This window comes from Temnothorax curvispinosus, unplaced genomic scaffold (genome assembly GCF_003070985.1).
Source record: "Temnothorax curvispinosus isolate PA1 unplaced genomic scaffold, ASM307098v1 QBEX01013129.1, whole genome shotgun sequence".
Lineage (NCBI taxonomy): Eukaryota > Metazoa > Arthropoda > Insecta > Hymenoptera > Formicidae > Temnothorax > Temnothorax curvispinosus.
Genome location: NW_020222909.1, coordinates 300,255 through 313,053, shown reverse-complemented (window position 1 = coordinate 313,053; position 12,799 = coordinate 300,255). Strand labels below are relative to the sequence as shown.

Sequence of the window (12,799 nt, the reverse complement as noted above, 5' to 3'; positions counted from 1 at the left end):
ACATTCGGATTATCGAGTACGGAGAGAGATTTTCTGTTAAAACATTATATAATTGAATAAGTATTTATTGAGGATAAAATATTCTAGATTTATATTATTTGTTACGTTTCTTTATTTATATATTAATAATACATTTAATGCAAAAGAAACGTGTTTAATAATTTATTTTTATTATAAAGCATCTGTATGCATATATGTGTATATTGTTGTTAATTCTTGTTTTTGTGAAATAATTTAATCGTAATTCCCTTATCGCACTCATACACTTTCCTCACGTAATGGAAAATACCACGCCCGTTAATGTTTACTTGTGCGTGACATGTGTGACATGTGAGTAGGATGATTAACCCTTCGCCCGTAAACTATAATTTGACTGGCATCGTCCGTAATCTGGGTCATAAATGTCCTGTCGTTATTTTGACCTAGTAAATAGTGTTCAAAAAATCTGAAAAAATTCTGTAATACTTGTATACTATCCTATTTTATAATCCCAAAGTTTATTTAGCGATTCATTATAAGATAAATTGTTTATAAATAATTCTTTATGCAAAAAATTGATAAAAATCCATTTTTATTAAAAAAATCATATCTCATTGAGTTTTAAATCAAAATAAAAAATTCCAACGAGGTTTTATAGTTAAATATGTGTACTTTCAAGAAAAAAATTCTGTATATGGGTCATTTTTAAAAAGTATAATTATTCTGAGGATTGAAAATGGCCTTTTTCGGGTTAAGGAGAAATAAGACTTTTAACGTAATTTTTACATTATTTTATTAAAAAATCATATAAAATCGTCTTTCTCGTAAATAATATCTGATATTTGTCGCTTGATCATCCATTGTATCCTGAAAGTACATGTAATTTCTTTTTACACGTGTTTTCATCCACTCAAATTTTGAGGTTATAGGTATATATAATATACACAATCATAAAAAAATATCACTTATATAAGTTAAAAATAACTGTAGTAATATGAAAATGACGTTAAATTAATTTTACTTACTTGCACGAAAGTCTGGCACTGTCCGTAAACTGGGTCAATAGTGGCACTGGACGCACTTTGACTCGCTGCTGGTCAAGCACACACTGGCGAATTCCAACGAAACTTTGGGCATGAGTTCTCCCCACTACCTACTTTTTTTACGAGGGACGGCAAGCCCCCCCCCCCTTTTCATTTCGGCGGTATTCTATCTTGAATTTCGGCTTGTGCCATTTATGACCCAGTTTACGGGCGAAGGGTTAATCAATCGAAATTTAATATTACGACATTTCTTATTGCGTCAGACGGATTTCAAGTTTTGAGAAACGACCGCGTCTGGTTTTACGACGATGATAATGATAACGTTGCCAAGACAAGGTACATTACGTAACGTGAGTTTATTCGCATTTATGATAAGCAAAATACTTAATCTGTCAGTTCATGAAACAATAATAAATCTCGTAAGGTTTCTTATAAAGTTCCGACCATTTTAATTGTATAAAGCCAAATTTTAATTTGCAATTATGGTTAGATTGTATACACCGTTGATTAATCAAAATGATGATCAAAATGATGATGATCAAAAATATGTTTTTGTTTTAGTGCGCAATTTAAAGATGCATCAATTCATTTAATCAACTCCATAAATAACGTAATGAAAATAAAATTCGCTTGCGTAATAGTCAAAAGTCAAGCCTAAACACAGTAGAAGTTGATAATGATTTATAAATATTATGCGCATATATACTCGCATGTATATTGATAATAACAGCAAAAACAAAACGTATAACGTATAACGAAAGATAAGAAAGATAAGAAATTTAATTAGTATTATAATTTTCCAATTTTAATTCAATATATTATATCTATTCATTGTCTCTTAATGAGCTTCTATATTGCTCAAATATCTCGTGTCGACACTGTCTGATAACTTTATTGCTTCTCTTATCTTAGTATTACGAAAAATATATTCGCAAAAAATAACTCGCGAGCGCTAAGAATAGCTTCAACTTACAAACGATATCAATAATACCTCAAAACAAAAAAATAATTATAGTAAGTATATAAAAATATTGGAAGAACAAAGTAAAGTTTTCACGAAATTTCCGTGGCATTTGATCGATGCGGTTTCTCGATTGCAACTTTTTCTGGAAAAAAAAAATGACGATAAATATGTCACTTGTCTCGGCGATTAAAAAATTTTCCTAATGTCGCGACGGTTTGATGACAATTTATTATCTTGGATGTTATAACTGTCACGTGAAAAATGCTCCATAAATACCAAGAGCGCAAATACTAGAGTTTTAAACTAAGAGACATTGGTACATGATTCAGAATGCAGAATGATTCGATTGCTCGGCGTAAAAAAATGTGATTTTAAAAAGACCGACTTATATTATCAAAACATTGAAATAAATATAAATATAGAATATATTGGGTTAGGGAGATATAATTGCTTCGACATTCTTTTTGAAAAGTTTAGACTTTTGCACTAGTTGTATCCTTCGAATTTAATGCTGAATGGTCGTGTGTGTGAAACTGGCGTGTTATTTTTTGAAAATTTGTAAAGTGTTGAGAGAGAGAGAGAGAATTCTGGTTTTTTTTTAAATAAAACCTGAATTCTTTACAGTTATAGATTACACAATTAGTTCTGGTCATTAAAGCACAAAAAATATCTTAGGACAAACTGAAACGCTAGAGTCACGCAGCGTCTCACTTTTATGGATAGTTTTCTTATATTTATTGCTAGAATTTAAAAGATTTATATATAGCTCTACATAAGTTCTAGAAAGAGTTCTGACGATAAACATTGTTTCCTTAATTTTTAAAGGATTTTTATCGCTCAAAGAATTCGTCTTTATAGGAATAAAGGTGAGATCCTGATCAATTATAAAACGTTCCAGTTATTCTAAAAGAGTTCTCATGCAGTTCTAAATATATTTGAACATTTTATACAGAGTTTACACACGTTGAATAGTCATTTTATTATCTCGAAGCACGTGAGACGAGAGAAATGCATTCTATTTATCGTACATGCACGTGTGTTATAGCCGATAAGAAGATGCCTGTTTAAAGGAGGCTTTGCAACATTTTAATTTAACACATGATTTATAACGCACTTGTATATCATTTACGACAGCACGTTTTTTCTTATTAAATCCTTTTTAACCGTCTCATGCACTTTTACTGTTTAAGTTACGAATATATTGCTACGATTTACGGATTCGCTTCTCTTAGAAACAGTTGTGCTTATTAAACATAATATAAGAATATTTTTCGTTATTCATATATCTCTTTCTCTAAAGAGATATATTCTTGAAAGGAAAATTTCTTATTTCATGGATCATAATTCCAATGATTTTTAACGCTTCTGCATGTTAAGATAAACTAGTTCTTCTCATTCTACAAAATATCTATAATTTCTATAGCATTACGAGTTTAGCATTAATAAAAATATTAAATTACAAAGCTGCACTATTATAGGAGCACATATGATCGTGTTTTCCGATTCTGTTTTCTGTTTTCCTCAAGATATACCTATAATACTACCAATTATTATTTATATATCCAAGAATTATGTAAAATTGCAGAGAAAGAGTCAATCGTGATAAGCCGAATAATTGGATTAAAATTACCGTGTTGGAACGGTTGAAGTAGAGAAAATTTTGTTTATTTTTGTATGAGAAGTGCTCAATGAAAAATCATTGGTCAATCACGACGACGTGCCGAGGCGAAATAATTTGTAACACGTGCGATCTACATGTGTTCGGCATAGCAAACTCTTGCGCTGTCGAAAATAGGTTGAAATTGGTATACGCGTGACCTTATCGTAACGTGTGAAACGGTTGATTCGTATTTACGATCGATAAATTCATCATTGCATCACATGCGCTAATGCGCGCGTGAGTCTTTCCGCTTCCAAAATTTAACCCAAATGGACTGTTTTCGATGCGGGCTTGATATATAGTTCGCGCAAGATATTAGATGGCAAGATTTATAACGCCGACACGAACAAACGTGGAGATGTGGGTGCGGAATCCTTCAAAGATTGACAGATTACGATAATCGTGACATTGCCGAATTTGTTTCCTATGACGAATGAGTCGATTCCTCGCGTTGGATATTCTCCCTTGTTATTCATAGGTCTCAGTTACGTTGTTATCGATTATTGTTTGACTAAAATACTATGAATTAATAATATTAAAAATTAATGCAGATAATACATTAAGTCATCGGGATTAATTTTTTGTTTTTATTCTTTTTTTGCTATTGACATTTTTATATTGTATATGCCATGCGTCATATGGTCATTATGTTATGTCTTATAAGATATATTAAATTTGCTATCACAGTTTATCGCGCAATAAAAAGGTAATACATAAAACCTTTGATGTTTTTCGACTAACAAACGCGAGATGAGGCTTCGATATTGAGAGCATCCGATTTCGTAAAGCTGTAAACTATTCTTGGTTCATCCGGAATGTACGTTCGCCACGTGTCGTCACGCGTTTGTAAAGCTATAAACGCAGATAAAAGCATCTCGATATTTGCGTAGCAAACGCATTGCGCGATGCATCGTTAACCAGTTGCTGAGGCGATGTCTGAATGGAAATTTTTTATTCGCCGACGCCGATTATGCGCTGCAGTATGTCTGCATAATTAATTCCGACATGCGAAAAAAATACGTGAATGCATACACGAGTGTTTAGCAAGGTGTTTCCTTTTTAGACTTTCTCAAGCCCTTTCAAACAAATGCGACTGATGAATGCGTTATCAAATAAATAACTTTTGCCTCAGTACGATATACAGTGACTGTAGCATTCGATTATATTATTAACGGTATATTATATATATTATTAACGGTAATTAAGCGAACCAGCGGAAATATCGTTGTTTTATTAGCGTGTCGCATTACAAGCTTGTAAATATACAGCTTGTAAAAAATACATTCCAGTTTTCTAGCTTCTAAAACATAACATTATAATATTCGTCATTCTGTTTAAAGCAGAGACATTGGAAAAGCTTGGGAGATCTTGAAACCGGGGCGTTCTTAAAAAAGACTACGCGCAGAATAAAAATAGCATTGTATTTCTTTTCAATACCACACATGTACTCACGTATTTCGTCAGTATTTTCGTCACAGTGTTTATCGTTGCGGACTTCATTTTTCTCTTTACACGTGTGTTAAATGATTATTTAGAAGCACCATGTCATTCTTGATTTGGCTGATAATCCGGAAACAATTTACATCGCGCTTATTAGCTAAATGTTCGAACCCGACATTAATTACGCCATTTACGTTGCAGCTGTCTGCATCAGCGGATAATTGTTTGGTTGGTGACGCGATGACAATTAGTATGCCGAATAGCCATTGAGCCTGAGGCCGCGGCTGCAATGAGAATAATTGTGTCGTCTAATAATATTCGTATATTTTTCCAAGTAAGAATTTTTATCTTCGAAACTTTAGTATTATTTTGCTGTTTCCCTATAATCGATTAATTGTTTTGAGATTGGTAATTGTGGCACACTGTAACATTTCGAGCGACAAATCTATAGTTTCCTTCGACTGATTGTGAAATACATGACGCGAAGAAATCAAGAGCACGACAGAACAAAGAAATATATAATTAAAAAAACAAACAGCTAAAGTTTGGACATAAGCTCCTCGAAGTTATAAGTATAGATTGGGTATAATGGTAAACCTATATATATATAAATCATTGAACCACATTTCAAAAATTGAAAAGCTTGAAAGTAAACAGTTTTAATAGGAATGTAGGTCAAAATTTATGTTTAGCTATAAACGAATAGCTTAATGCTTAATGTGATAAACACATTTATGTAGTTGTAGCGATTATACGTTTTCTTGAATAATGAAAGTTTTGAGTTTCACGCTCTTATTGCCCAAGTGAACCCAACTCTTCAATGCTGGCGCGATTCTAACTCATGTATCTACATTCTACAAATCTATATGTATGCAAGCCGGAGCGTATATGCGGCACAGTGCAACCACTGCCACATGCATGCAAATGCGTCGTGCGTGACTCCTCTTCGGACTCGTTCGGAAAAACGAGTTCGCTCTATGTAGCACGCAACGCGCTCGAGAGATCCTTTTAGCGCTCCTGGGGCTTTTCTGCCGCCCGTTATTAACAATGCCAACGCTAATCGTGTCTAACATGTGGGAAAGCTGCATCCTCTGCCATGCGCGTGGGTCGCGAAACCGCGCCTTGGCGTGAAATTTTCTCGCTTCAAGAAGTCGATCTCTAATAAGCGCAGCTATAAGAGTCGACGGATAATCCGAAGAGTCTTTGGGAGACGAGACTTCTTTCAACCTCGCAAAGATGTTTCCATCTCGATATCGATCGATGAGCTATTTTCGGTCTTTGTAACAAACTGGCCGATAATAGCGCGGCGGATACTTTGTCCCCGTTAGACAGTTTCATCAAAATTGAGAACTGGTAAAAACATTTTAATAATTCACCGTTTATCTTGCAACGTTTTAGATTCTAATTTTAATTCTAATTTTAATTTTAGATTGCTTTACGACAAATTAGTAACTAGCAATATTAAACATTAACCGAATTTATGTTATTTATATTTATTATTTTTATCCTTGTTATGTTTATCATACGGATTTTATTTTATAGATTATATACATTTGTAAATTTTATAGAAAAAACACGTGTGTTACGCGAAGTAAATAGGTGCCAAAAAGTTCATCGCGAGCTCATCAACCTCTCGATTTAGCACATACGCGGAGTCAGCCGTGCTCGATCACGTGATAAAAAAGGTCATGATGTAATGCGGTCGTTGTAACATATCCCGACATATGTTATATATTCACAAGTTCTATAAATATCTGCCTCAGTCTCCCCGCTTAAAGGGAGATCTGCTTTCTAAGGACTTGGCAGATCTAATCATGTGCTCACAGTCGATACAACTTTCGCCATTGTCTCGTGACTATGTATTTAGATAGAAAAGTCTGTAAGAGAGTTCATAATTATCGGCTGTTTCCACGGAAACGCCCGTATTAATCTCCATCCGCAAAGTACCGTTATGTTTGGTATATATGATTCATCGTGATTTGAACTGATATCGACAATTCTTCGTTATACAACCGAAACAGTTCGAGCGACGTATTTAGCTATATTTTACTTTATATCTCATATCTATACTGGTATATTTCTGTTTCTATGTTGTAAATTGTATATATATGTGAGAACAAAAGGTGAATCTATATATGATTTTTAAAATGCAATTATATACTGGTGCTTTTATATTGAAACTGTTGAAAGTCATACCAGTGCCCACGTTTATTACCGTTCTTTTTTTTTCTTTCTGTACTAAAAGTCGGTTTTGCTAAAGCGAAAGTTGACGCGAGAATCTCGAAGTTGCCGGTAAATGCGTTTTCGAAGCTCCAGGTCTTCGACGCGACGCTTGCTAATGAGATACAATAACGACGATATAAATTCGATTATGTATACCTTTGCACTTTTTATCCCGCGTTTGCAAAGTTCTATGAGATAAAGCAGATGCATTTATAGCTTATATAATTCAGTTAAGTGTAAGTGATATAGGGAACTTTCGCGAGGAATTCACAATAATTCGCTTATTGCAATGAGAACATCTGCGCGAGTATGATTTTTATCGCGTGAAATAAAGAAAGTAATATAATAACAAGAAAGTGTCTCGCGGGAAACTTTTAGTTTACTCCATGCTGTTTCTTTTGTATTTCATTTCATCGTCTAGTGTTCTTGAAAAGACAACAGTCTATTGTTTGCAAATGCTTTGCAAACGCTTGCATTACACCTGCTGATGTACACTACTGTACGTATCGCGAATATTTTCATCTTTAATAAAATGTAAAATGTGACGCTTTACGTTGGACGTACCTACTATAGTATCATATCAATTAACGTTTAATTTTTAATTACTAATATAATTCACCGTTTAAAGCTCCTAAAGCAAACATATATCTATTAACCAAGTAATTGATATCGAATCACATAACGGAACAAGTGACACGCGTTACGCTATAATTATCTGTACGCACTTTTAATTCATTAAATGTTGGCATATACGATATTCATTATTTAATATAGTGCTGCCATCTGTAGACAGGCGATATCGCTGTAATTAGCAGCAAGGTTTCTACCAGCATTCTGTTTGCATTTTAAAAGTACGAGTGTTGAGTAGATTTTTTTTTTAAAGAAACTGTCGTGGATATCAATAAAATTTTTTATCAGAGATCAGTCTTGTTTGCCGAAATTAAAATCTTTGAATTATTATGATATTTAAAAAATGTTGTAATCATTTTACTATTACAAGAAAAATGTTTTTATTTATATAATAAATTATTTTGATAGAGCTTTAAACTGCATAATTAAATTAAATTAAATTAAAATTTTTCTATTCTTTTTAGTCCTCAATTTTTATTTGTTTTCTAACATTTGTATGTGTATATTTTTACACAGATTTCTATCGTTTTTGTTCGTTAAAAGCTTTCGATATTGATATATCGTTAACATATCTCTATTCAGAGCAACACTCAGGATTTTCTCTCTCTCTCTCTCCCCTCCTCTCTCTCTCTCTCTCTCTCTCCTCCCGTGATTCACTCAGCGATACAGAGTCGAAACCCGACCTGAGATGGAGATAATCACGCCGCGTGAAACCCTTTGGACGCACCGGGACGTAAAACTCGTTTGCCGTATGCTGAGCGTGAACGGAAGTCAGAAAGGAGGCAGCACTGGCCGAAGATCTCACGCAATCTTTTGTATCGCGAACCGTATCGTAGAATAATTGTTCCCACGATTCAACAGCTGGCTGATTCTGAATAATATCATCGTGTAACTCCGCAATGCTCCGCTTGCTGACAAATAAGTCCATTTATCGAAAGTTTAATTACTGATACAGCCTTCAGCCTCGAACGACCTAAAGAAATTGCAGAAATTCTCATTTCGATTCAGTAATTTACGATCTCTTTACTTTGCTTTCATAATACTCCCTAAAGGTACCTAGAATAATATTATAAAATTACTAAAATATCAAATATATAAAAAAAGCTGATGTTAGCGAACGAAACGTAAGAAATTCATAAACTACGTTGATTAAAAATATCCATTTTAATTCATTCCACATACTTAAGTCGCTTTTAAAATAAACGACTGTGTATAAGTCTGGAATCAAGTTTACATCTATATCTGCATGCTACTCGACGCGGTTGCTTGGCCACTTGTGGCATATATAGTTACTAGATTCCCCTCGGTTCTATAGACCGATCCCGGAGATTGTAGAAATGAGAGAGGTCCGTCGATGTTAACGCTTCGCTTGCAATTCACCGAGCAAATCATTATATTGCAGGGATCGAGTTTAACTCACAGTAGCAAAAATAAAATTGCGTGCGAAGAACTTGTTCGGTACATATGAAGGTATATACCTGTATCTAAACTTCCATTTGTATCTTATCTCCTTCTTATCTTATTTACACTTTTATACTTTTATTTTTTTATCTTGGACGCACGTGTATGTACGTTTTGCTCGTAGACGTAACGACCGTGTCTCTAAAATACTTCGCTGAAGGCTATAATTATTCGAGAGAAAATTGTACTGGTTTTTCTGCGTTTTTAAAATGCGATATCAACGGTTGAAAAAATACGAGCTTCGTGCTCCAATTATTCCGACCTTAGTCACGGTGACCCCGATAAAAACGCTTGCACAGAGAAGTAAGAACTCGCGGCTTATTTCAAATCTTCTATTTACCAACGATGAGTCGCGCGATCAATTCTCATTCAGTTGAACGCAGTGTTCAAAATAAATTGGAAATTGCGAATTGTGTGTAAAATAGATCTTTATTCTAGACTACCAAAACGCATCTGCTCATTTATCTTATGCTTTTAGATGATCGTCCACGCTATTATAGAGATGATAATGAAAAAATAAAACGCAAACAATAACAAAGTATACATCTTTAACGATGATTTATTTTATATTATATGAAAATTATCTACAAATCGAAAACGTTAGTTATCTCTCTACGTTTTGAATCTTCGTCGAGACGAGAGGAATGCGTTCTGAGAGTTAATCAGCGTGCATATCACGGATGGTCCACCACGGCGGAAAGGGCAATAAAAATCAGGGATAACCGATAATCCTTGTAATCACACGCTTCCGCCGCTCTCTATCTTTTCAGCAGTTGAGCGAATCAAGTTCCCAGACTGCAATCTTATCGTATATTTATCCGCGAAACTGCTGCCCGAAGGAATAGACGCACGCGGCTGACCCGTCCAACTGAAATTTAGCTCCACGATTTTACGTATGCGCGACAAATGACGGAGCGTTTGGCGTTATATAATCAGTCGTCTTGCAACTGGCTTGCAATTCACGCAATTATCATTCTCAAAATTATATCCGTTCTATTGTGCTCCGAGGAGTTGATTCGTTGATCATAGAGTACTTCTTTCTTCGTACTTTTCTGAACGTAACGGGAGACTGAAAGAAATCCAAGCAAGAAAGTTTCTGCGCCTAAAACTAATTCCTCTCACGTTCAACATTTATATCTCAAACTTTAGTGGAAATTAAATTACTTCTAGTAGTTTAAAACAACAGATCGGGAATATTCAAATAATGTGTGCGAATAAAAAATCTATCAAGTTTAATCCCCTTTTAATATACCTAACCATTTAATAAAAACGCAATACTTGGATAATTTGCCTTCTTGGGCTATATTACGTTTCAAAAAATTCTCGAATTTCCATTTAAAAAGTTATCGCGTTTCTTCACGAATCACGTTTCGCGCAGATATTTGGAAACGGTCTCTCGGAATCGAAAGACTATTATAAGATTGACCGATAATACAGCGGAGCGCGACGATAAAGCTGCACGAAGTAACGTAAAACCGGGCATCGTGTCGCAATCATCCTTTTACCTCGTCCCTATTCGCGTGAATCAGTAATTCGTTCCGCGATCGGCTCCCGTTCCGAACGATCGATCCCGGTAGAGAGCACGAAGGTTGCGATCACGCGCGCGATACGGGCGCAACTCCATCTCCATGGAATGCCCTGGATAACGTGTCGCGACTCGCGAGTGGGGCCCGAAGACGGAGATTCGGGAGAGTTGCCAGCTCTCTTGGCTCTCTTGGCTCTCTTGACGATCAGCAGATCAGTCTTTCGCCAGACGCCGGACCATGCCGGATCCAAGGTCGACGAATAAAAGCGTCGCCGAGATCGGTCCGGATTGTGGTTCGGACGGGGACTCGCTCGCGGCGAGCCACGTGCTCCTCTTTATTTTATATTTTCTATGATAATAGTTTTCAATTTTTTTCCGCCCCGCCACGAGATGTATCACGTACGATTTTTTTACAATTTGCGTGTGTTGCGCGAATACAACGAGCTGTGAGTTGATTGGGAAAATCGGATCCGCGTAAGGTGATCAGTTTCCGCATGCTGAAAAAAAATCACGGGCGAGAGAAAGAATGCGAATGTAAAAGTGTTTTGGCTGAATACGCAATTTTTTTTTATTTCTCTTTTCACCCGTGTGGATTTACAAATGGTGCTGCAAAGTAGATATATGATTCTCTTGACAGATTTATTATATAGTTATAAATTTTGCGTTGTCAAATCCGTCCAGAATCCGATTTATAATAAAGTTATTATTATACATATACAGATGTTCGATTAGAATGGTATATACAGGATTAATTATTTGAAACCTAAGAAATTCGAAATTATGTTGAGAGTATAACAATAACAGATGCATAATTTTAAATTATTTTAACATATTTATTTTTATTCCGTGCCGAGTCTCTTAAGAGAACGCCAAATAGAATAATAACAAGCATGTATCACATACCATACACGTGTGTCGCAAGATACAAAATAACTCGAAAATCTATTTTATCTCTATAGTTGCAAAATTCGTTATCGAAGCAACAAGGAATACGATTATTTAAAAAAAAAGTACACATATTTGAAATTCTTGATATTATCTCCCAGTTTTTCTCTGATATTATTATATTATACAAAAATCTTGTGGTAAAATGTACAGTTAGATTAAACCGCTTGACAAATCGTCGGGCGTCGTCGATGGAGCGAACGGCACTGTTATCGGCACTTGCACCTCGGGTCCGTCCTACGATAGTACGCGCGTCGCACGCCGCGCGCCGCGCACCGCGCACCGGCTGGTTAGGCTAGCAGGAGTAGCAGGTCGACTCCGACTCGTGAGTCACGAACGCCGGCTGCGAGCTGCGACTCGCTTTCGCCGGTCCGCGTGGTCGCCCGCGTCACCAAGCGTAGCAGTCGTAGCAGTTCGGTTGCCGTCGTCACGCGCGCTCGTAGTCCTCGTTCGAGCTTCGAGCCACTTTTCGTGCCGCGTGCCGCGTCTCGCAGAGTTGCCCAACCGAACGGAGCGGCGAGACAACCAGACAACCGAACCGGGCCGAGCCGAGCCGAGCCGAGTCGAGTCGCGACGAGTCGAATCGAATCGAGCCGGAACCGAACGAGAAGAGCGCGCGCACGCATCTCAGTTGGACGCTTTGCGTGTGCGTCACCGTGTGTCACGAGTGCGTGCTGTGTGCTGGCGTGGCGTGCACACTGCACCGTTCCACACCAGACTAAGTACATCACATATCGCCGTCCGTACTTGGAGTAGTTTTTTCTTCTTTCCGGTGCTTACGGTTTTCGACACTCCGCCGCACTTCGCCGACTTCGCGCCGGATCTTAGACTCTTACGAAGATCGACGATCACACCCGAAGCTCGAACTCTTTATCAGCGAGAGACGATAATGTGATCCGCTGCGTCCTGCATCGTAGTGCTCGAGTTCA

At 36.4% G+C, this 12,799-nt stretch overlaps 1 protein-coding gene across 2 annotated transcripts in view; it reads left to right on the top strand.

Annotated features, from left to right (window-relative positions):
* The window catches only part of LOC112463218 (serine/threonine-protein kinase MARK2-like), a 66,092-nt gene that overhangs the window by 15,198 nt on the left and 38,095 nt on the right, over window positions 1-12,799 (top strand). The window lies entirely within an intron of this gene.